Genomic DNA, 25,975 nt, shown 5'->3' on the forward strand with positions numbered 1-25,975 from the left:
ATACGTGGTGTGATTTAATTTCTGCTAAGCATTTTTTTTCATGATGATTATTTAAATTTTGTTTGTTCAATATTGTCGTGATCGGGGACTTTCTTTTATAATAAAAACACAGATATTTTGCAATTGACAAACTACACGTCTTATTCCACTCAAATTAATCACAAAACTGATTTGACAATCTTCATTCTTTTATCGCCGGCCGCGCGCATCTCGTTGTTCTCTCTCGCCGCTCGCTAGAGCGCTCTCGCACTCAATCCGCAATATGTCTGCTAACAAGGCAATATTCATGAAGGTGCGCACTTTTGGTTGCGCTCTTAAATCTTATTTATGAATTATATCAATCTTGTAATAAATACACATTTAATAATTTATTACAAATTCAATCCTGCAACCCATAATCCCTACGCATATAAATCCTTGTTTCAAAACTAGTGATTTTTAAGCAGCATTTGAAAGTTGTTTGTTGTGTGAAATTCTTGTTGGATTTTTTTCACCTTTTCGTAATATAACCGATCTACAAGGTTATGTTTTCTGCACATAAATTTTTAAACTTTGCGTTAAATCTCAACAAAATGTCACGTTTTTTTTTATTTTTTGTAATTTGAGAAAACATAAATCACGAAATTATTATTCTTTTGTAGATAAGCGATTTTTTAATTGATTTTTTTTAAAGTAGCAACTTATTACATTTTTTTTTGTTTTTTTACGTGCAGATCAGGATGCACAGAAAAATAACCTCTTACTCCACAAGTGAATCACTTTTTTTGTTATTTTAATCATCTGTTCCAATTTTGAGCTAGTTTAACCCAGCCCGGGAGCATGTTGACAGCTACCATACAAACTTTCTGTGGGCCCAGTGGACCTAAGCAACGATGCCAGATTCTTTTATGGGAGAGCTGTATTTTCTTTAATATAAATCTGTATTTTATGTGTATCATGTCAAATTCGAAGCAGTAGAAGATTTTTTTAGATGTTTAACAAAAGATTTAAACTTCTTAATCATATTAAAGCATAATTAAATTAATTGTTGAAATTCTTAAATAAAATCATTAAAAAAAATCTGTACATACAGGGAGATCGCAGTAAGCCGCGCGCGCGAACGGTTGGGAAAAAAATTGCAGCACCATTTTTGACAGAATTTTAAAGTTGTTGTTTTTCAATTGGTTTGCAAAAAGTTCACATTTTCTAGTGATAAGGTTTTCTACAGTTTTCAAAACAGGCCATAAGTGCAACTTCGTTTTTAGATCCACCGAACTATGGAGAAATACTGGTTGAGAGCGGACATACTCAGTGCCAAAGTGAAAATGTTCACGTCAAACGATCCTGAGAAGAACCTGGAATCAGACGATCGGGATACCACCTCGCGGCGTCTTTTGAAGATTTGAGCTTTATGTTAAAGATTTGCTGTTTCTTGGTCTGAGCTGTCCATCATAAGTTGTTACATTATTATATCCCCCTATATTATGATATTATAAATTAAATAACCCTTCTATCCCTTCCCCATTATCCCTTTCCCAATTTCCATTTTCCCAATTCCCATTTTCCCCAACTTCAATTGCCCAATTCCACTTCCCTCCTAAAAATATAATTATTTGCCAATTTTCACTTACACACCACACCTAACTGATTCGGAGCGTTTGGTACGGTATTTCCACGCATCCTTCCTCCCCTGTTGATTCTGTGAAATGTGATCCGTTCACCGAATCTGTCTCTGCGGTTAATGCAACGCAGTAGGCCTGGCCGCTTTAATTTATGCTGTACATTTTTGGGGTTACTCGGATGTACTGCAAGTTCTTCCAGGATGCTTTCTTCGGACTGGCTGCGCTTGTGTTCGATTAGATTAGATTAGATTAGACTTACAGATTTTTGTGCTTTTTGGAATCGAAAAATCTGTATTATACAGATTTATCTGTATATCTGGCATGGCATCTTAGGCTAAGATGGCGGCCTTTGAAATTATCTAGCAAAACCTTTGAAAATGGCAAATTGTTTAAATAAATATAGTTTTTGCTTTAATTCGTCTTAAAACGACTTAATAAGTAGTCTGGAATCATTTTCTTTGAAAACTGGTTTAGAGATACGCCACTTTCAAATATTAGTCTAGAATAGTTGAAGTGAGCGTGCCGCGAAAGCCATCACGGAAAAAAAATTCGCATGCAAATTTTGAGTTGCGTATTTAATGAGCGGACTCCAACGAGACTCAATGGCCATCTATCGGTGAGTACGTGCAACTCACGAAAACTGTCATCTACAAAGTTGTAGCGCTTCGGGAAGACCAAACAGTCAGAAAATTGTGGTTTTCATTTTTCTTTTGCGATATTTCCCATGCAAACTTCACCTTTTAGTATCAATGGGTAAATGTTGGCAAAATTTGGCTCAGGGTCCGTAATTTACTCAATTTCAGCTTGTGGAGTTAGTGTTTGAAAAAAAAAATCACATATGGTAGGCATCCTATTGTAGTTGTTATTGTGTAACTAAATTTTCTTTTTTTTTCAAAACGAAAAAAGTTGCTTAAATTTTATAACAAATAATGACGTTTGCTGCAATCACCAACGATGTAAAATGTTATGATCGACATTTAATTGAAACATGTGTTTTTTTATAGTGTAACAAATTAAAGTACACATTTTTTTCCAAAATTCAACCTTTTTGATGCTTAAATGTTCACATATTACCTGGGTTTAAAGTACTAAATTTGTTTATAAGTTCCAATATTGTTGTCATAAAATTTCATTTATAAACTTATAAGTGTAAAATATCGAAATATAAAAAATAAAACAATAAATCTTCTAAGACTACTACAATGCTAACGAAATGGCATTGAGCCACACTGACTTTCCGAAGTAGCTCAAAAAGTGGATTTCGACATGGTTTGGGAAGTTTTAAAAGTGATTGAACTTTTATTTTGGAAGTGCCATTTGTTCTTCATGAAAATGAGTTTGAAACGGACTGCATTATAAAATTCTTTGGAAAATTTTACACCACACAGCTAATCAGGATAACATTACATCTTGTAAGGGATACATCTTTAATTTCAGAAACAAATGTTATTTTCCCTCTGAAAACATGTAATTTTAGCAACTTTCTGATGTAATGCCACTTTTTGAGTCTAAATTGAGCTGAAATTACATCATAAAAGAGGTAATACTATCTTACTCTTGTCAGTGCCTGAGTTAAACAAATAATTGTTCCAAAATGTATTATGATGCAATACTGATCGGGACTGGCAACACCAGCCAGCAACAGTCCACTGTTCGGAGCTCCTCAAACTTTTTGATTTTTTCGCCGTAATTAACAGTGTTTACCCGCGAGTTTGCTGCTCCAGCATGCCAAGGGCCGGCCGTGGCCGTGGCAGTTCGAGTGCGGCCTCGAAAAACCCGCGAAGTTCATCTACCGGCAGAGTGCAGAAAGGTAAACATACCAACGCCGCATCGACCGCCATCGCGCACGGGAGCGTGCCCGGTGACGTCACCGATCCTTCTTTTTTACACGTGTCATACCGCCCACGTGAGTCCCCAGTACGGACGAGACAATCGACCCGGGCATCCGGAAGTACTTCCGACCAGCAGCAGCAGCAGCAGTCCACCAGCACTACGACAACAACCACTTCCAACGTTCCCACCAGCAACGAATTTGAGATGCTGAGTGGAGAAGAAAACAACACCGCCAGTGACAGCAGCAGTGCTGGCGACGACGATGACGATGATGAACTTGCGCGCAAGCAAGGAAAGCAGAAAAAGTGTAACTCTCCGAAGGAACGACGACCACCTCCAATTTTTGTTTTGGATACGTTGGCGGACGATGTTGACGAGTTGCTTGAGGGACTCCAATATTGTCTCAAAATTAGCAAAACTTCTGTGCAAGTGATTACGCATAAAAAACAGAATTTCGACTTGGTAGTGAAGAAGTTGAAGTTGCGAAACTTCAAATTCTTCACATTTGACCCAGCAGAGAAGGTCCCAGTGAAGATCGTCCTTCAGGGATATCCGGACCGCCCGATCTCCGACCTGGAAGAACACCTGTCGGGCGTCAAGGTTAAGCCTCGAGAGGTTAAGGTGCTCTCGAAATCGACAACGGTGACAGGTACGTACACATTGTACCTCCTGTACTTCGATCGTGGGTCGGTCAAAATCCAGGACCTACGGCAGATCAAAGCACTGGACGGCTTCTTCGTGACGTGGCGATTCTACACGAAGAATCCGACCGACGCAGCGCAATGCCACCGCTGTCAAAAATTCGGACACGGTTCAAGAAACTGTAATCTTCCGCCCCGGTGCGTTAAGTGCGGTGAGACCCACTTCACCGAAAGGTGCAATCTTCCGCGGAAAGACCAGCTGGGGGAAAACGCCCAGCAGCACAAAGCGCGCGTCAAGTGCGCGAACTGTGGTGGAAACCACACGGCGAATTTCCGTGGCTGTGCCGCGCGGAAAAAGTACCTCGAGGAGCAGGACAAGAAGAAGAAAGCGCCAGCGTCCCGCCAACCTCCAAAGACTTCGAGCACGAACGCTGCAGCAGCTGGCGGCGGAGCGGTTCCATCGACCAACCCAGCGTTCCCTCCCGGTTGGGGAGGTTCGTACGCTAGAGTAGCCGCTGGGAGCGGTACTTCACCGGGACAAGCAGACGTTACCGGAGATGATCTCTTCACGCTTCCCGAGTTTTTCGCTCTTGCTGGAGAGATGCTCACGCGCTTTCGTGCCTGCCGGAACAAGGCAGAACAATTCCAAGCTCTGAGTGAGCTTATGATGAAGTATATCTACAACGGATAAGCTGCCTTGTGCAGCGAAGTTTTTCGACGTCAAAAGACAAAACAAACTGTGATCTAGTTTTAAGCTTTTCTATCTCTATCCTTTTCCTTAGCAAATTTAGAAGGTTTTTTTAAAATAATTTTTCCTTCTGTTGGCAAATCCATTGTTAGAATATCCAATTACATCAAAATGAACTATAGTACAAATCATAGTTGAAAGGTACTCCAAAACTCTATTAGGTTATAAGAATTACGAAATTGTGAATTGATTATTTACTAATAAAAACTAATTGAATTGAATTGAATGATGCAATACTTATTGTATCTTGTTATTCACCAAAAAAAACCGTAATGAATTAAAAACAGAGGTAATATTAATCTTTCCTAAATTAATCTAAATAACTGCCAATTTATAATTTATAAAACTCAAATTGACAAACGTTTTAACGTTTCAAAGTGAATAAACTTAGTAAAACAAATATATAGTTGTTCTTTTCTATTTCTAACATGCCCCCCCCCCCCCCCCCCTCTTTATGCAAAATAGGTTCGAAAAATCAAGGGACGAAAAATTTTTTTTCAAAAAACTTCAAAATTTTCATGGAAATACATATCTTTTTAACTGAAAACAATTTTAAATGAACTTTCCTTCGTTTTAAATCGCATTTAGCATATCTGAGATCGATTGAAAATGTAGAGATTTTTTGTAAATGCTTCAACTTGAAAACGGTGCACTTTATCAAAATTTCACTCCACTACTTTTTGATTGCCAATTTGATTTTACATCGAAAAATTAAGTTGAATTTTTTTTGCGAACAATATTTCGACTTTTTGAAAAAAAAAAATCAGTATTGATTCAAAAATTCATAACATACCTTTTTGCACAACCTGGAAATTTCTGAAAAGTTGGCATTTGATGTCCTCTAAAACATATGAAAAAAAATAAATAAAAATAGTGTTTTTTTGCAAATCAAGTTTAAGTGACAAAAGTTAAATAAAAAAACACCAATTTTTTTACCGTGTATCATTTTTTCCAGTGTAGTACGTATCAATACCTACAACTTTGCTGAAGACATCAAATCGGTCAAAAAATTCCTTCAAAAGATACAGATTTTTGAATTTTCATACATCATGTTTGTATGGACAGCTGCCAAATTTGTATGAAAAATTTTATAGACAAACTAATGATGCAAAGCTAATGATGCAAAATGGGCATATCAAAGGCACCAAAAAAGTTTCAGTCGGATAAAAAAATACAAAATAAATCAAACGACCGAAATCTCAGAGAACTGCTCAGTAGCTAGAGTTTTTCAAACGAAATATTATGTCAAATGTATGTCTACTGTTTATTGATTTTTTTTATTCATCATTTTTAGAGCTTTATTTCTTTTTACTGAGCAATAACACGTGACAAATGTTTATATTCATTCGAAATTACCCAATCACTATAACGTAACAAAGAAAACGTGTTGATATCCGGCTCTACAAATCCGAAACGTTTCACGCAATCTTCGTTCCGTGCAAATCTGCGTAAACAAAGTTGTCTAACCGCGATCTGATCGATTTTATGACAACCCGAAACCTTCGAGACGGTCATCAGTTGGTGTGAAAGCTCAACCGGCAACCGCGTTGATTAGCCTCGGGTGACTCTTGGCGGATCTCGCTGCTCTCCGAGATCTGCCTAAAACGGTGTCCGTATTTTGCGTTGAGACCCTCAAGCCATACTAGCAAAACAAGTTCCACCAAAAGTCACCCCACAGTTTGTTTTAAACGAGCGTGGAATGTTTCGGAACTCTTGTCCCACGGCGATCGCCGAAAATCCGACGACCTGCGAACCAGAGACGGGGGGATCACTTTCACTTGCCAAACCACTTGCGCGCGGTTAGTCCGGCTTGTTTATGTAAAAGTCATGTTTTGTTCCGAGGTGAGGGTTTTTTTGTTGTTGGGTCGAGTTGTGCCCGATGAGATCATAATCTGTTGTGACGGGGTCTGCGAAGGTATTTCGTAATTTTTTGGCTGTGCAAACGGGACAAAATGGGTGATGAATTCTACATTTTTTCTTGTTAGCACAACAGTTACAAGATCTCCGTTCCAACGGAAGTGACATCTTCTCCAAGAAAGTCTCTGCAATCACGGTCCAACTTTGTTGTCGTAGTCATACTGCGGCGCTAATTTGTACTGTCAGCGAGTGTAGTTTGAGGAATCGCACAGTTCAGGCAATGATGAATGGCCAAAGAAGCTTCCAATTGACCGAGAGCGCGGTCCGTTTAAACCGTCTGGGAAATTCCACGCACGATAGTTGGAGCCACTAGCCGACGGACGATTTGATATTACGGCATCGGGTCGGGTATGATGGGTAGTTGGGTGGTGCTTGATTGGACTGTAAAGCTGCTGCTCAATTGAGACTGGTCAGTTTGGAGGGGTATGTGTGTGTTGTTTCAGGATTGTTACCTCTTAATAGACAGGCGTGCAGTAGCAGCGTAAGCGCAACTAATGCGAGGGTAGTTGTACGGTTTACGTCATTTCTTGGGATCTAATTAGGTCAAGCGATGATTTAACTCTAGATGATGCAGTTTGGATGTCTTGAAATTTCACAACATGAAAATTTGAAGTCAAGGTCGGGAACTCTCGACTCCGTTAGTATTTTCAGAAGTGTGATTTCTTGATGTTAATCAGAACCGGCTCTGTGGCTTAATGGTTACGGCTTCTGTCTCCCAAGCAGAAGGTTCAGGGATCAATTCCCGGTCGGTACCTTTGAAATTTGGAATCAGGAATTTGAATATGAATAAAAACTAAAATGAATCAGGTGGGATTCGAATTCACACCTGGGTCATTCCATCTGAAGCGGAACAGCATTTGAAAATTACCCTCTCCGATCCTGCTCAAATTTGGCAGGGCTGTTGATACTATCAAAACATGCAAGAATCCCGAATTTCATCCAAATCGGACCACCCCCTCCAATTTTGTACCTCCCCAAAAAATCGACTTTTTGGCGATTTTTGACCAAACCTCCTAGTTTCAAACGACGATAACTCAGGAACCACAAATCTTAGAGGGTCGGTCTTAGACTCAATTTTGAAGAAAATTGGACGTAGAATCCATTTCCGTGATCAAAATGTTGATTAATTTATGTTTTCTACCTGTATTGCGCAATTGAAAACTTTAAACGGTCGTATCTCAAAACACCCCAACTTATTTTTTTTATTTGACCTCACCATTGTGTTCCCCGGCCAATTTTACATAAGAATCACCTATCGACAAAAATGAATATGTTTCGTTCCAGAGATATCGAATTTTAAAGTTTTGTGTTTTCGAGATTACCTACATCAGCTTCATTCGCCGCATCTGCTAGAAGCACACAGGCGGGCTTATCAACAATTGATACCTGGTATTTTATTGAAATAATATTTCATCATAAATAATCTTTATCAAATTGGGCAAAAATTAACTGTATAACACTGTAGGAAACTGGAGTTTAACCGAGAAAATTTATCTGCTCAAAAAATGAATGAAGTGGATTTCTGTGTTAACCCACAGGACAGATCAATAACGACACACAGTAAAGGGCAGAATTGGATTCCGACGGAGCGAGCAGGAAAATGCAATTAATCTTGTTAGTAACACTGAACAATAAGTGCACGATACATTATTGAGTAAAATATGAATCAAAATGAATAAAATTTGTTGATACGTTGTACTCTTGTGAAGGACGATCACAAGGAGTAGGAAAAGGATTTCTGGAAAGTATAAAACTTAAAAATGTAAGAAAATCACAAAGTTTGATCTGCGAATTTTTTTTTTGCCAAATCAAAGTGTCAATAATAAACTAAAAAAACTAAAACTAAAAATAAAGCAGGTTTTGGGGTTTTTGCTGAATGGCACTATTTTGCTACTGCCCATGATAAAGGCCCTAGTCATGGCCTCGGAGTTACTCTAAAACGGTTAGCAACACGTAAAAAACGGTGCATAAAAAATATCCCAATAAATATTTCTTTCACAAAAATAGATTGATCTAGGTAGGGGAACAGCACCTAATTCCAGCGTTCCTCTAATGTTGCCATATCAGAGCTTTGGCATTCAATTACAGCTGATTAAAAGCGTTTGCAACTGAAATCGAGTGATAAATAACTCAATAAGAAGTGAACAAGCAAGTTTCTATCAAAAGTTTTGCAAAATTTGATGTTTAAATAGTGAAAATGAGCAAATTGGACGAAACTAGGAGCGAGGACTTAACCTGTCAAACATACGAGAATTTTCCCTATTAGCCATTTGCACAAATATTTGCGTAAAATTATAAAAATAAAAATTATAAAAAAGCCACTTGAATAAAAATTTGCAAAAAAAGTAAAAATATAAATTAAATTAATCATCTCCCAGAACACCAGGTAGCAGTTATTGAAAAGCCCGCCTGTGTGCTTCTAGCAGATGCGGCGAATGAAGCTGATGTAGGTAATCTCGAAAAAAAAAAACTTTAAAATTCGATATCTCTGGAACGAAACATATTCATTTTTGTCGATAGGTGATTCTTATGTAAAATTGGCCGGGGAACACAATGGTGAGGTCAAATAAAAAAAATAAGTTGGGGTGTTTTGAGATACGACCGTTTAAAGTTTTCAATTGCGCAATACAGGTAGAAAAAATAAATTATTCAACATTTTGATCACGGAAATGGATTCTACGTCCAATTTTCTTCAAAATTGAGTCTAAGACCGACCTTCTAAGATTTGTGGTTCCTGAGCTATCGCCGTTTGAAACTAGGAGGTTTGGTCAAAAATCGACAAAAAGTCGAATTTTTGGGGAGGTACAAAAATGGAGGGGGTGGTCCGATTTGGATGAAATTCGGGATTCTTGTATGTTTTGATAGTATCAACAGCCCTGTCAAATTTGAGCAGGATCGGAGAGGGTAATTTTCAAATTTGGACTTTTTCGTGCACAGTTGAGATGGAATGACCCACCTTTGGATTGATGGTCTGGGACGCTAAGCAGTCGGCTATCAGAAGGTTTACACTCTAGCAGTGAATTGATCCGTAGTGTTGAAACATGTTATCTCTCTTCTTCTCATATTATTAAATACGCGCTGATCCCTGATTTGCCTGACGGGATTGGAAGTCTAAATATAGATCGAGTTTCCTTCAGATGCTTGCTTCTATGTTTAGGCGGGGCCGAACAATGCCCAGCGACCTCGGAATTGGACCGCAAGGAGCTCTGTCATTCTGAAATGGGTCGTTAGAAGCAGCGCGAGGGCTATCACCACCTAATACCCGGGACTGAGATAAACTGTATCAGCATTCGGCATGTACACAGTCTGATACAAATTATACTTTCCCATAATTTCGCTACCGGTTAGCGGGTATTGGATTGGACCACACACACACACACAGTAAATGTGGTCAAAAGTCATGTGATTTCTTGACGTTAATCAGAAAAAAAAGGAATTGAACAAATTTCAGTTTTTAAACAACTTTTAAAATTTCAAGCACTAAGCCAAACCAAACATTTAACCTAGGTGTTGGTCGTGATACGCTATCTTCACGCATTTCTCAACAAAACAGCCAAACTGAAAGGCAGGAAACGAGAATTTAGAGAATACCTCGATCGTCCAAAGACGTCCGGGAGTTGTGCCCTGAATGTTGGAACGACTTTGTCCTGGAAATTCGTTGATGTCATGATATCTTGTCGCACGTGCATTTTGGGCAAAATGAGTAAAAAGCGCTTAACTCTCAATGCCTCACCTTTTGACATTCACTGATCCCCAAATTTCGATTTCAATCCTGAGATATTCAATTCAAACCGAAAATACTCCGTGCATTTTTGTCACTTTTCATATAAAAGAAGTTTCAATCTTTTCGTGCTATCTTGACACACCCTAAAAATTTCTATAAGTGCGGCAACACGCCCAAGGGATTTCAGTTCAGGACACGTTTGACACACGTACATGCCCGACTACCGTAAACATTTGTCATTATAGCTCGGGACTCCGGCAACCAAATTAAACCAAAATTCGGGACAAAGCACAGAATGGTCAATCAATCAAAATGTGTTTGTCATTGTTTACATTTTGTGCTTTGGTTTTGTTTATTCAAGGTCAAACAATGAAACGCGCTGTCTCGGAACGTCAAAAAGCGACGTGCGACAAGATAGTAGACAAAAAGTAGACAATTTTATTTTAAAATTCATTTAATATATTAACATTGGTTTCGAAATGTCCTGCTTTACATTCCTAATTTCTATAATTTGTTCTTCTAGAATGACCCGAAAATTTGTGTTCAATTTTAATTTTCATAGTTTGTTTTCTGATTTATAATTTCTTGAGTATTTTGATGAAACTTTGTACTATAAGAGTCTCCATACAAATTTGTGAGGTGTCCATTAAACAAATAATTTTCTCAGTTATGGTATCTTCAGAAAAAAAATGCTTTTCAGAAAAAAAATGCTTACGCGCAAAAGAGTCATTATTTTTTAAACTTTTTATCACAAAAACTCGATCTTTAAACCTATAAACCTAAACCTCTATAAACCTGGGCCCTCCACTAGTGCAAAATTTTGAGCTGTATTGTATGACGGATGCTTTGATTTTGGTCAAGATATCTATTTCAATATAAAAATTTGTGAAAAAAGTTTGGAAAAAACTCGTTTTTTAAACAATCATTTTAAAATGAAAAAAAATAATATGCTATCGAATAGTACTGTACTGAAATTTAAATAAATTTCATCATTTCAAGCTCAACCTATTATAAAGTCTTGTTTTTAATTAAAAAATGTTTTTTTTTTATTTGAAAAAGAAATCAACTAAGAAAAATATTTTTCAAACTTTTGATTGGTCCGATTGTCCGGGGTTGAGAGGGGGGCAAAACAAATAAAAAATTAAAATATTGAAATAACAAACCATAGTTTCAGAATTTGCATTGAAAAAGTGTTTTGAAATGCATTTTAAACTAGTTCAGTTGTTTTGCAATCATTAATTTTCATAAAATGGAAGATTTGACGAAAACAAAAGTTTTAGCGAAAAAAAAAAACTTAAAGATCGAAAAATTTTAAAAGTCAAAACATTTTTAAATCAACACAAACATGCTAAAAGTGATTCTGAACGCAGGGAAGTGTGCTGATTGTTCTTAAATTTACATTGAAATTTTGAAATATTTTGAAAAAATATTTTTTCCCCTCGATTTTCAGGGCCAACTTTGAAGGGGTGGGGGGGAGGGGGGAGGGGGAGACAAAAATCGTAAATAAAATGTTTACCAGCCTGAAGAAAAAAAATTAAAGAATTCTAGATAACATTTTTTAAAACAACAATTGCGCTATGGGTTTCCTATGTAGATAGGACTTTTTGAAAAACTAACTTAATCCACCTATGTGGTTGGAGCCTTCCTCACAACTATGGCTGTACACAAGTTTCATCTATTTTTTAGATCCGGCTTCCCAAAAGTACATCGATATCACTTAAGTGGCCATATCTCGAGACAGGGTTGCCAGATTTTCAATGTTTTGGACTCGTTGGAAAGGTTTTTTGATAACCTAACCAACGATGGGTCGGATGATGGATCCGGACAAAGTTTACAAACATTTAAGTGAGATCCGGCTTCCGAAAAGTACATAAATGTCAATAAGTGGCCATATCTCGAGACAGGGTTGCCAGATCTTCAATGTTTTGGACTCGTTGGAAAGGTTTTTTGATAACCTAACCAACAATAGGTCGGATGGTGGATCCGGACATAGTTTACATCAATATCACTTAAGTGGCCATATCTCGAGACAGGGTTGCCAGATCTTCAATGTTTTGGACTCATTCGAAAGGTATTTTGATAAGTTAACCAACAATAGGTCGGATGATGGATCCGGACATAGTTTACATACATTTAAGTGAGATCCGGCTTCAAAAAAGTACATCAATATCACTTAAGTGGTCATATCTCGAGACAGGGTTGCCAGATCTTCAATATTTTGGACTTATTGGAAAGGTCTTTTGATAACCTAACCAACAATGGGTCGGATGGTGGATCCGGACATAGTGTACATACATTTAAGTGAGATCCGGCTTCAAAAAAGTACATGAATATCACTTAAGGGGCCATATCTCGAGACAGGGTTGCCAGATCTTCAATGTTTTGCACTCGTTGGAAAGTTCTTTCGATAACCTAACCAACAATGGGTCGGATGGTGGATCCGGACATAGTTTACATACATTTAAGTGAGATCCGGCTTCAAAAAAGTACATGAATATCACTTAAGGGGCCATATCTCGAGACAGGGTTGCCAGATCTTCAATGTTTTGCACTCGTTGGAAAAGTCTTTTGATAACCTAACCAACAATGGGTCGGATGGTGGATCCGGACATAGTTTACATACATTTAAGTGAGATCCGGCTTCAAAAAAGTACATCAATATCACTTAAGGGGCCATATCTCGAGACAGGGATGCCAGATCTTCAATGTTTTGGACTCGTTGGAAAGGTCTTTTGATAACCTAACCAACGATGGGTCGGATCCCAAGTAGCACACTTTGTTCGCCAAAAGATTTCCGAACTTGTTGTTGAACTCATTTACTATGTTTTCCCAACGTCCCTGAGAACTCTTGAACGCTGGAAAAAGCGCACGTTTTTCTGTTGTTGAACATCTCTTAACCCGTTAGAAATGTGCGTGGTTTAATTAAGTTTTACCAGCGCACGTCCTACTTGCATAGAGAACGTTTGTTGAACATGTCATAAGAACTCTTGAATATAAGATTCTGAACCGGGTTGGATAACGTCGTTAGAACCGTTTAGCAACATTATGCCTATAAGATTCAGGAGGGAGTTAGGCAAACATTTTTATAACCGTTCAAGAACATATCGTGGCAGACAAGAATGTTTAACAGGCTTTTCATAAAATATGTTCAAGGTGTTCGCTCAAAAGTTATTTTTTCTTCATTTAATCCTTTATTTGTGAGAAATGTCGCTTTGCGATATTTAACTACCAGTTTTTTGTAATTTTTTAGTTTAGACAGGGATACGCCATTTAAGAATGATGGATAATAAAAAAATATCAACCATAAAAAAATCATTCAATTTCTTAATTATGCCTTTGGGATTTTTTTTCAATTATGTTTGAGTGCTAATTAACATCGCTTGCTACTACTACTACTCTACTACTGCTGCTGGTTCCCGGTGCTGCATTTTCAGTTTTCCTTTTTGATGAAGAATGCTCAGGGCAAGTATCGAACTCAAGATCACTCCAAATGTCAAGTCCGGGCGCGCGTCTGCTTTTTTCCACGAGGGGTTATGTTGGATGAGCAGGCCTAAACGTCAATAAGAAGTCTGCGGTCATCTAGGTTTTACCAAGTTCACTAACAGTTTGCCAAAACTTCTTTCGAACATAAGCTGTTTCTATTTTTAGAACTATCCTTGCTTGTTTCGTCAACATGTCCTTGCTCGGTGTTTAGAACACGAACGCGAACTTCACATAAACAACTAGTTTACGAGAAATCCCAGCCGAAGCCAAAGGTCAAATCTACTATGTTATCACGTTTAGCAAACTGAAATGAAACATCATGTCTGCAAATGTCATTTTGCTTTTCGAGTTCTACAAGCATGTTGCATTGAGGTCAGAATAAACTTCAAAATGAACTGTTCGTAAACCGTTGCTAGATTTGGCATTTGTGTTACACAGCCATGTTGAACAATGGTTTTTTGGTCAAAATGTGAACAATAGACCAAATTTTTTGACACTTGTTCAATAATTAACGAATAAAAACACTTATGCAGCAATTGTTGAACAACAAAATAAGGAGCGATGTTTTTCTTGCTACTTGGGATGGTGGACCTGGACATAGTTTACATACAGTTAAGTGAGATCCAAATATATGTGAAAACACATTTTTATACATAACTTTTGAACTACTTATCGAAACTTCAATCTGTATAAAACTCGATCTATGGGACCCTAAACTAAGTCGAATGCAACAAGTTCGGGTCAAATCGGTTCAGCCAGTGCCGAGAAACATGAGCTAGTTTGTTGGTCACATACATACATACACACACACATACACACAGACATTTGTTCAGTTTTCGATTCTGAGTCGATATGTATACATGAAGGTGGGTCTACGACGTTTTTATACAAAGTTCATTTTTAGAGCAGGATTATAGCCTTACCTCAGTGAGGAAGGCAAAAGTAAACAAAAATAATAATAAAACTCGACCTTCACTTTAATAAAACAAAATGTGTAAAGACTTTTTGAAATGTTAGTATTAAATTTTCGCAACTTTTCAAACAATTTCTTTTTCACAAATCAGAAATAAAAACGTCCGTCATGACTGATCTCAAAAGTTAAAACAAATCAAATAAAGAAAAACATCTTGTGTTTAGAAATTAAATGAACAAAATGAGGAACTTTTTGTTCCCTCTACTTATTTTTTCAGAAAATTCCAAAGCGTAACCATTAACAGATGATTTATATGGACAGTAGCAAATATTATCAAACTTGTTGCATTTTGTAAAATAAGATTCACTCTTGACAAAACAAATTGACTTTTTTTCAAAACCTGCAAAAGGAAACACTAAATAATTCACTCTGAACATTTTAATGAAACTTTTTTCATTGGGACTTCATGTTAAATTTTATTAAATAATATTTTATGGGAATAGTATTTGTAAAAAAAAACAGATTGAAAGAATTTTTCACCATGCTCAGCTAATTTTACATCAATCGTTTTAAACGCGAAAAAGTTTACAGTTTTGCATCTTTCTTTTTTTAAAGCAAAAAAGTTATTATTTTCGGTAAAAAAACGACAAGGTACGTTTTAAGCTTGAGAGTTTAAGTGATAAAAATGGAGAGAAATTTCAATGCCTTTGAAAATTTAAAAGATCAAACGTCTCTTTTCTCTTGATAACTGCAAAAGCAAATTTAAAAACAAATAAAACTTTTTAACATTTAAGCGATTTTTTATCCCTTGACACATAAATTCTCAAGCTTAAAAAGTTGCATGTTGGTTTTTAATTCGCACTTAAAGTTAATTAATTTTTTTTTTTATTTTGCAATGGAAAATATTTGGATCACATTACGACTTGTAATATTCCTGAATTTTCAGGCTAAATATAAAAATACGAAGCATTTAACATAAGGTGTAAAATGTATGCTTCTACACTTGTTCATTTGAAGCTCAAATTACTGAAAACTTTCAAACATTTTTTAAATTTCTATTTTAACGGAAGAAAAAAATAACTTGATACCGTTCATATATATTTTTTCAGAAAAAAACATTCAATCGCACAAATTTAACTATTCACAGATTTTATTGTTTTCCTTCAACATTAAATTCAAAAAAAATATTCTTAGCCTTAAATTTAGTTTTAAAACGGTTGAAATATGAGCCAAAAACGATAAACCCGAGACAAATATATGTTCAAACCCGTTAAATCTTCAGGGGGGAATTTTCATAAATATAGTGCAATGTTGAAAGTAAATTTCTAGTATCGATTAGTAAACCAACAAATCGAAATGTTTTGTATTTTTTTCTAAGAAATTGTTAGCCAACAAGTTAATACTTATTCAAACCTGATAAAACTCGATCCAAGCTTGAAATCGTTCCTTGAATTACTTCAACCTCATCGATTCCCACAATGTCTGCCCCCGCATCCCCATTACACCGACCCATTACACCTAGGACAAACAAAGCTGTAAATAACGACGATTCGAGCATCGATTTTGGGACGCTCAGCTGCTTGTCCCCGGCTAGACCAACAAATTGCCGTGTCCAATTGGGTGTTTTTAGAGCAAACTTTGCTCAAACTGTAATTTCATTAAAATTTTTGTCTGTCCACTCGACTCCCATGTCAAACAAAAACTGCCGCCAGGACATGAGCTGTTCGCATCAAACGGAAAGTGTGCATGTGTGTGACCTCCTGAAGGCGAACTTTCACTGACTGTGGCAGAGGCAAGCCAGGTCGTTATCGATACTGTTTGCTGAAAACGGTCGATACCGAAGACCGTTCATTGAAAGTCGCCGTCGTCGTCGTGTTGAACACAAACAGAAACTCACACACAAAAGACACCAGAGCAAACAAAAGCTTTTCTCTGCCACTTCCAGGTCAGACTTGTTTTTTTTCTGAATGAAACCGGCCGATTGAAAAATAAAAAGATTCTTCAGTGAAATGCATTCGTATGACTTGCTGAAGATTTTTCTAATATTTTTAAGTTCTCCTTAACAAGCGTTTTATTTCAAATTAAATAAAAATACACGGTAGATAACAATTTCATGTAATTCTGCGAAGATGTTTTATTGTTCTTGTAACATTTATAGCACTCAACTCCCACGATGTACACAATGTTACACCTATTGGAGGGTGAATTCGACGACAACAAAAGGAGGTTAATAGCAATGTCAACTGATACCTTTTGTACATATCTTTTCGTGCTCTTTTGTCACATCTTACATCTTTTTTGGCTATTTACAAACATTAGTAAAATTGTTCGACAAGTTGAGATATTTGTAAACGAACCTTTGAAAAAATGTAAAGAAATACTTCAGTGACAAGACAGCACACCACCGCCAAAAGCTATTCAGCTAGGCTTGCGAGGAATTCTCCTGCTATTCCGATCCATTGACGCGTGCCTCCTCCGGGGATGCCAAGACCATGGTGGAGTGTATTCAATACGACATGACTTCATGTGGCGCGATGTAATGGCAAAAGAAAGGGCGTTTTTTTTGTTGCGCTCATTACGGGTGACACTTATATCTTAAACACTCTTGGTGTTGAATTACCTCGCGGGAGGAGATATCACGTGTGGAAATGTTGATTGTGGGTATCGATTACCGGTACTAATTGCTTTGTAACGTGAGATGAATTGACTTCGTGCTACGCTTAAAAAGAAATATGTTGTACTCAAAACATTGAATAAAATTAAAATGCTCTGTTCAAAAAGCTGAAGGAAACAATCAAAATAACTCAATGCTTGCCTGTGAATGGACAAAGAAACTGTTCCTGAAAAAATAAAATTTTGTTTTTTTGACTCAGTGTTTCTTTAAATTTCTCACTTTGTGAGTGCTCAGTGAAACTCTAACGATGAAGATTATTCCAACTATGTTCTGAAGCACAGAACCTAGAGTTCTCTTTTACAGTCCAGGCTCTATTATATGTATTTTCTTGCTTTTAACATCAAGTTTGACTCCTGAAAAGCGTTTTTAGATAATAAAACACCGCCATTTTGACCACCATCTTGAATTTCGAAAAATCAAATTATTCAATCTAAAGCATTGCCTTGGCGTTCTTAATTGCGGGATTCCTACTCGAAACTAGGTGTCCGAAGGCTTGATTGTTGAGGCAATTGCAAACCTCTTTTCACACCTAAGCTTCCATCCACCCTGGGATTCGAACTGACGACCTTAGGATTGTTAGTCCAACTGCCAACCAGCGACTCCACCGAGACAGGACCCAGGGAGACGACACCTACAACTGGATTGAGCTAACGACCTAACATTTACTTCCCCGTCCGACGGAAGGCGTGACTAGACAAATCTCGTCTCGAAAAATGCCACCGTGACCTTCTGGGATCGAACCCAGGCCGACTGGGTGAAAGGCAACCACGCTTACCCCTACACCACGGGTCCCGGCAAACTTGATTTGACGGATAATCGAATCTGGACTGTCTCACGAATACAGATAATTTCGAAGATTTATTAATTATTAGGGTAGGGTAGTCATCAATGGGACACTTTTGGATTTCAACTTTCAACGATTTTTCTAATTTTTTCATCAGCATGTTTTAATGAGCTTTTTGTTGCATTTTATTTCTTTTAGTGTGTTCTAACATTGATCAAAATATGAGATCGATCCGACATCTACAGCCATAGTTATTCAACTGTCTCATTGCAGATGCACTTGGCAGGAACAATGAGACAGCTGGGGAACAATGAGACACTATACGAAAATAAATACTTTTCTAGTAAAACATCATGTTTTTGTATTGTTCCATTAAAGGTGACTTGCCTTGAATATTTTAGAGCAATTTTTACAACATGAAACTTTAATTAACAAAAGTTATATTTTGTTTATATATAAATGTTGTAAAATCCATATATTTATACCAAATAACCAGGGCTGTGGAGTCGGAGTCGGAGTCGGTGGAGTCGGGTCTTTTTGGGGACCTGGAGTCGGAGTCGGAGTCGGAGTCGTCAAAACTCGAACAGCTGGAGTCGGAGTCGGAGCCGGAGTCAGCTACATTTGATGAGCTGGAGTCGGAGTCGGAGTCGGAGCCAAAGATTTCTGATAACCCGGAGTCGGAGTCGGAGCCGGAGTTATCTTAAATTCAACAAAAAATATGTTTTTTATTGTTCAGTATTTCCTATGTAACAGCTTAATTTACAAAACAACTTATATTTTTAATTGATTTATCAGATGCCATTATGTATTTGAAGCTTTTTATTGTGATTGAAAAGCTCTAATTGTGTTATTACACTATAATCACTAAATGATAACCTCTTACCAGAGTATGTAGTATCATCATTCAAAAAATAATAAAAAAAATATTGGTTATGTAGTCAGACTATATTTATGTTCCCTTTCAATTCAAATTTGACCAAATTTCATTCAGTTATTTCTGAAAAAAGTACACACAAAGTCATCTTTTACCCCTATAGCGAATGTCTTAGAGGTTTTAAGTTATATCATTTTTTAGGAAAAAAATACGAGGTACATAAAAAGATTATAAATAGTAATCACTGTTTTTGCAGATCGAAAAAGAGTCACTGACAGTTTAACTTTTGTAACAAATAATCAACGATAATAACAATCTCTTACTTGGAACTCAACATGCGCATTTTGTTTCTAACTGAGTACAAGAAAATCAAAGTGTTGCATTTAAAATAATTTAAACTAACAAAAAATGTTAAAAGAAGTTGCAACAAATTTGAAATAATCATTGATTGTTGATGTTGATGTTGATTTTAGGTAAACTATTTTGATAGCGTTGCAAATTATCGTTGAACAAATCTCAAGAATTCAGCACAAAAATGAACTAATAATAAAAACTAACTTAATCCACCTATGTGGTTGGAGCCTTCCTCACTTATTACCAACAATGGCTGATATGATGGAATTGTACAAAAATTTCATCTCTTTTTTAGATCCGGTGTAAAAAAGTACATCAATATTACTTAAGTGTACATATCTCAAGACAGGGTTGCCAGATCTCCAATTTTGAACTCGTTGGAAAGGTCTTTTCATAACCTAACCAACGATGGGTCGGATGATGGACCCGGACATTGTTTACATACATTTAAGTGAGATCCGGATATATGTGAAAACACATTTTTATATATAACTTTTGAACTACTTATCAAAACTTCAATCTGTATAAAACTCGATCTATGGGACCCTAAACCAAGTCGAATGCATCAGTTTCGAGTCAAATCGGTTCAGCCAGTGCCGAGAAACATGAGCTAGTTTGTTGGTCACATACATACATACACACACACATACACACAGACATTTGTTCAGTTTTCGATTCTGAGTCGATATGTATACATGAAGGTGGATCTACGAGGTTTTTATTCAAAGTTCATTTTTAGAGCAGTATTATAGCCTTACCTCAGTGAGGAAGGCAAAATTATAGAACAAAATATTGGATTTTAATTTATTTTTCAAATATTATAAATAAAAAACCCAGAATCAAAATATTATCAACTGGTACGAATTTTCTCATACTTACGCCAATATGACGGAAGGTGATTATTATTGTAAATCAATGAACCTTATAAAAATGAAATATTTGTGACCTAGAAAATATTTTACTTGTGGATATTTGTTTTTTTATATTTTAAGTTTTTACATATATTTTGATGGAGGCGCAAGATAATCCAAAAAGCTTCGTTTTAGGTGAAGATTCACGAAGTATCGTGCACCTCCTTTTTAAAGCATATAAAATTTTAAAATCAAAATCAATTAAAAATTTCCAGGGCAAAATATTTCCCATGCCACAGATATTTGAAAAGGACATCTTAAGCATCCTTTCCACGAAGAAATTGTTTAGATACATTGATTTGCAATGACCGAGCCACGTAGCCCAGTGGTAACGCTTCCACCTCGTAAGCGGTAGATCAGGGTTCAAATCCCGGCGGTGTTCCCCTCAGGAACTTTACTTTACAGCCATGGCGTGATGTCCATGTACGTCTTAAAAAAAAAAACAAAAAAAAGTTTCGTTTAAAATTGTCATTTAAAAAACATGGTGCATGTCACTGTGCTTCTTACAAATGTCAGCCTTAAAGTTAGCAAATTGAATTTTAATGTTCAATAGATCATTAAGGCCAGGTTTCTTTTTGTTATTCATTCAAAAATAACAATTTGATATTTAAATTTATTAGCTTTGAAAAAAATATTTTCAAATTTTAGGTTAAGCAAGTAAATCCAAATTTACTTACAAAACTGTTCTTCTCAAAATGCCTCTAAAACTGAAGATATTTTTTGATTTCTGTTTCCATAACGTATAAAACTTGTAATCTAGAAACTTTTTTCCGTTTATTTACTTTACTTTTACTTTACTTATTTTTCTTGAGAAAAACATGACGCTTAGAGAGTATTTAAATAATCCTATTTATCAATGTTTTAAAAATAATTAACTAATAATAGATAACTAACTTTTGAAACATTTAAAAACATGTGGAGTCGGAATCGGAGCCAACCATTTGTTGAAAGCTGGAGTCGGAGTCGGAGTCGGAGTCGGCTAGAGTTGGTAGGCCGGAGTAGGAGTCGGAGTCGGAGCCAACCATTTGTTCAAAGCCGGAGCCGGAGTCGGAGTCGGAGTCAGCTAATCTGAGAAAACCGGAGTCGGAGTCGGAGTCGTTTGAAATATGACCCGACTCCGCAGCCCTGAAAAATATTCTCGAAAAATTGCCCTCCTTATGGTAATACAGAAATACTAACATTTCTGCGACATGGTTCGACATGGTAGTTTATTCTTAGAAACGGGAGAGTAGCGATTTGGTCCAGTTTTATTATAGTTTTGAAAGAAAAAACAAAATTTCAAGAAACATTCTTTAATTTTTTACACGATAATGTATTAGCTGATGTCTCTAGAACAAAATTCAAGCATTTCATCCGTTTAAAGCTACTACGATTCTGTCTGACCGGTTTGTAAAAAGGTTTACAAACGAAACTTTTGTATCCTTTTGACATCTTGCTTGAAATCTGAGACAAGTTTTCGAAGGGACGCATTAGTAATTTGTAGACAAAGGCCTTTTTTATTGGTATTTGATCAAAATTTGTCATGCTTAAGACAAAACTAAAAATTAAGCAGAACAATGTTAATGGATCAACAAACAGTCTATCTGGCTCTGAGGGCATTTTGAAAACTAACCCAGGAGAACTTCTCTATACTCATCAATGTCATGATTTGTTTTCACACATTTGACAGGGATAGTATTTCTCCCCAGGGTGGTGTTATATTCCAATTAATTTGATTAAATCCTTGAACTAGTTTATCCTCAGATCTTTGCTTGAGGGCTTTCCGAGAGACCGTTTTCAATTTAAAATAATCCTCATTGCAAACAAAGAGTAACATTCAAACTCACTCATCAGTCATCGGACTCTAATCCTGATGCTGGTCAATACGAACACAAATCCTCACCAGAATAATAGACTCTGGTGCGGACACTTCGTATGATCTCTCTGTCTCTCTCTCTCTCTCTCTCCGCCCGTAATCCATTCCTGAGCTAATTAATTGACAGCCCGCCCAAATGAGATCGTCCATCATAAGCGGCCACCTCTTTTGTCCAGTTGACACATTTGCTTGACGGTCGCCCCACTCTTTCTCACTCTGATGTGGTTGAGGTATTCTGCAGTGGCCACCACTGCTGAGCCTGCTTAATATTCAACGAGATTGGTGCCATTTGCATAAAACGATAATGCCGTTTTTGTATGGCACCTGCCCCCCCCCCTTCCTCCTTGGATGCATCGATGAAATCGTCACCGTTGTGCCATCTTGACGCAGGTGAATATTTAGTATTTTTAACAAATTGCCTCAAATTTTATTGATAACAAATTGAATTGAATTTCTTACTCATATTTTGACAAACGTCAAAATCGTGCAAAATTATCAATTCAGCATCAACACAACAAAATGTGCATCGCTCGTGCCTTTTACTTTGTTGACGTGTGGGGTGGGTGCGAGTGTTTGTTTGTTAATTCGTTGAGCTGATTGGCGGCCGCTACGCGGCGTGTGCGTTTGTGTATGTGTTGTCCACACTCGAGTTGTGGCATTGCGTACGTGTGTGGGAGGACGACGCACTTTTCCGAAAGATTTCCAATCGCGGGCTCTCGTGGACAGACGAATGTTGTGGAGGTTGGAAAAAGTACCGTAAATGGGGGTCACTTAAGATATTGCTTTAAAAAAATACAGATTTTATTGGGATTCATTTGAAAGAATCATATTTTACAAAACGATTGCATGGAAAAGTTTAAAAAAATACCTTATTTAATTACATTTTTATCTCTCGAGTTACCTTCAATTGTCTCCTAAAAAAATAACTGTGAGAAAAATATTATGTCTGGAAATAGAATGATTTTCTGAAAAAAAAGGAAATGATTCTTAACTGTTCAGAATAAATTGTTTAACGTTTCTATTCACGTTTGATTAAAATTGGGTACGTTTATTTTCAACTAAATTTCTATGAAAATGTGTTTTTTTTTTCTTAATAAAAGCCTGATATTAAATATTTGTTTTCTAGCCAAATTAAAAAAATAGGCACAAAGTATCGCACAATTCTTTAAACTTCATGACAAATATGCTAATGTCAAAAATAGCAAAATATCAATGAGCTCATATTTTTTTTTTGATTTTTTTTTACCTTTGGTCCCACAATTCAAAATTTATATATGAATTTAAAAAAATTGGTTTGAATTAAAACACTAAAACAAGCATTTTGGAAAGTATTCTGAATAGATAACAATCAATTTTGAAATTTTCCGATGAAAATGTCAAATTTTAATTAAAAGCTCTTAATAATTATATTTTCCACGATTTATTGGGAAAATTTTACAGGGGTGGGAACCAAACTTGAAATAAAATTTGAAATGGCCTAGTTGATAAAAATATCGTTTATAATATTAGCGTCTTACGATAACAATAATAGCATTCGAATTCGGGAACATGGGTTTCAAAAAAAAAGGATTTTTTTGAATAAATTTTAAATTTGTGCAAGTGTTTTTTTGTGTACTATTAAAAATTACAAATTTCCGTATCTATTCGTTTACACTCATTTTTTTTTAAATTACAACATGGGTTTCAAATCAAGTGAAATTTTGCATTCATTTTCACCTAATTATTGATTTTTTTTGTATATTACTTTAATTTTTATAAAATATTTTATTTTAAAAAACTGCATTTTCATAGAGAATTGAATATTTTTGACAAAAAATTGAAAATATTAGTAATTTATAACAAAAAAAAACTATTATGAAGTGATTTTCTTTTTATTTCGTTTCATACCCTATCACAAATTTTGAAAATTCAAGTATTTTCAAAAAAAAAACTTAACGATGTATTTTTTTTGTATTCTGCAAAAAAAACTCTAACAAAATGAAAATGTATACACAGGTTTGCTTCGTTTTATAATCATTATAAAAATTATGAGAATTTGAGTACTTTCGAAAAAAAAACATTAGGTAAATTTTCCGATTTTTATCGAAAACATTTTTTTCAAAAAATTTAAATCAAATTGAATAAAAATGTTTTCGATAAGATCAGGAAATTTCACGAATGTTTCATATTTAAACTTTATAAATCGGACCATTAGTTGCTGAGATATCGACGTTAGAAAATGGTGGGTTTTTTTAGATGAGACTTAAAAAACATCAATTTTCCTGTTTTTGAACATTTGCATGGCAATATCTCAGGAACTAAGCAACAAAGTTCAAAAAAGAGTTGAGAATTTTCTCAGCTTTTCTTATTTTTTTCAAAAGTGGACAAACATGGATACTTATTTTAAAAAAGGAATAACTGAGACTTTTTTTTATAAATGATGATAAAAATGACTATAACTTGAAAACGGTGCACTTTATCAAAATTTCACTAAAGTACTTTTTGATTGCAAATTCGATTTTACATCGAAAAATAAAGTTGACAAATTTTTGCGACCAGTATTTATTTTTTTTTTTAAATCGGTATTGTTTCCAGATTTTATAACTAGGTCTAATATTTTTTGCCCATTCTGAAAATTTCTAAAAAGTTGGCATTTTATGTCCCCTAAAACAAATCAAAAAATGAAATAAATCAAAAAAAAAATAAAAATGGTGTTTTTTTGTAAAACAAGTTTTAGTGACAAAAAGATAAATTAAAAATCACAATTTTTTTACCGTGTAGTATTCTTTTTCAGTGTAGTCCTTAGGTATGGAACCTACAACTTTGCCGAAGACACCAAATCGATCAAAAAATTTTTTGAAAAGATACAGATTTTTGATTTTTTTTTTTAATTTTTTCATGGTTAATTTTTGTATGGACAGCTGCCAAATTTGTATGGAAAATTATATGGACAAACTTATGATGCAAAATGGCTTCTTTGGGCATACCGAAGCACCAAAAAAGTTTCAGCTGGATTAAAAAATACAAAAATTTACATTAATTAAAAAAGACCGATTTCGTAGAGAACTGCTCATCATTATCAACCCTGATGAAACATGTTTTGAAGTCTGAAAACATTTTGTTTAAATAAGTTTATATATAACAGTTTATTTAAATGGATTTAAGGGTCATTCTCTACCAACTCACTCACTGACATGGTGACGATTTGGAAATTTGGCGTCCAAGGGGTCCAAATTTCTATATCATCACAACTTCTCTTGCAGCAAATTATCGAAAAGCACGTATTTTTTGCATGTTCAAATTTGGAAGGGGTCGTACCGCCCCTCCGTCACGGGATATCGAAAAACGGACCTCGGATTCGTGATCTGGGACCACCCCTTAGGACACGTTTCACGCAAATCGAAGAGGGTTTGGGACAACTCTAATGTAAAATGTTGCTGAATAATAAAAAAAAAACTTTATGAAGGATTTTTTTTTTGTTCAAAACAGATTTACATTTTGAAAATTCTGCAAAAGAAGTAAAAAGACCACAACAAAAAACAAGCGACGAACCCGGCTGGTCAAATAAATTCAGAACTTTTCAATCAACAACCTCTCTGCGTCCAATCGTATCTCTTGGTCTTTCACTCTCTCAAGAGAGGTCGTGATTGGTTGTGATGGGAAATTTCGTTGATGAATAGGAGA

At 35.8% G+C, this 25,975-nt stretch overlaps 1 protein-coding gene across 1 annotated transcript in view; it reads left to right on the top strand.

The window, feature by feature from the left end:
• The window catches only part of LOC120421617 (uncharacterized), a 118,638-nt gene that overhangs the window by 79,088 nt on the left and 13,575 nt on the right, over positions 1-25,975 (top strand). The window lies entirely within an intron of this gene.

This window comes from Culex pipiens, chromosome 3 (genome assembly GCF_016801865.2).
Source record: "Culex pipiens pallens isolate TS chromosome 3, TS_CPP_V2, whole genome shotgun sequence".
NCBI lineage: Eukaryota > Metazoa > Arthropoda > Insecta > Diptera > Culicidae > Culex > Culex pipiens.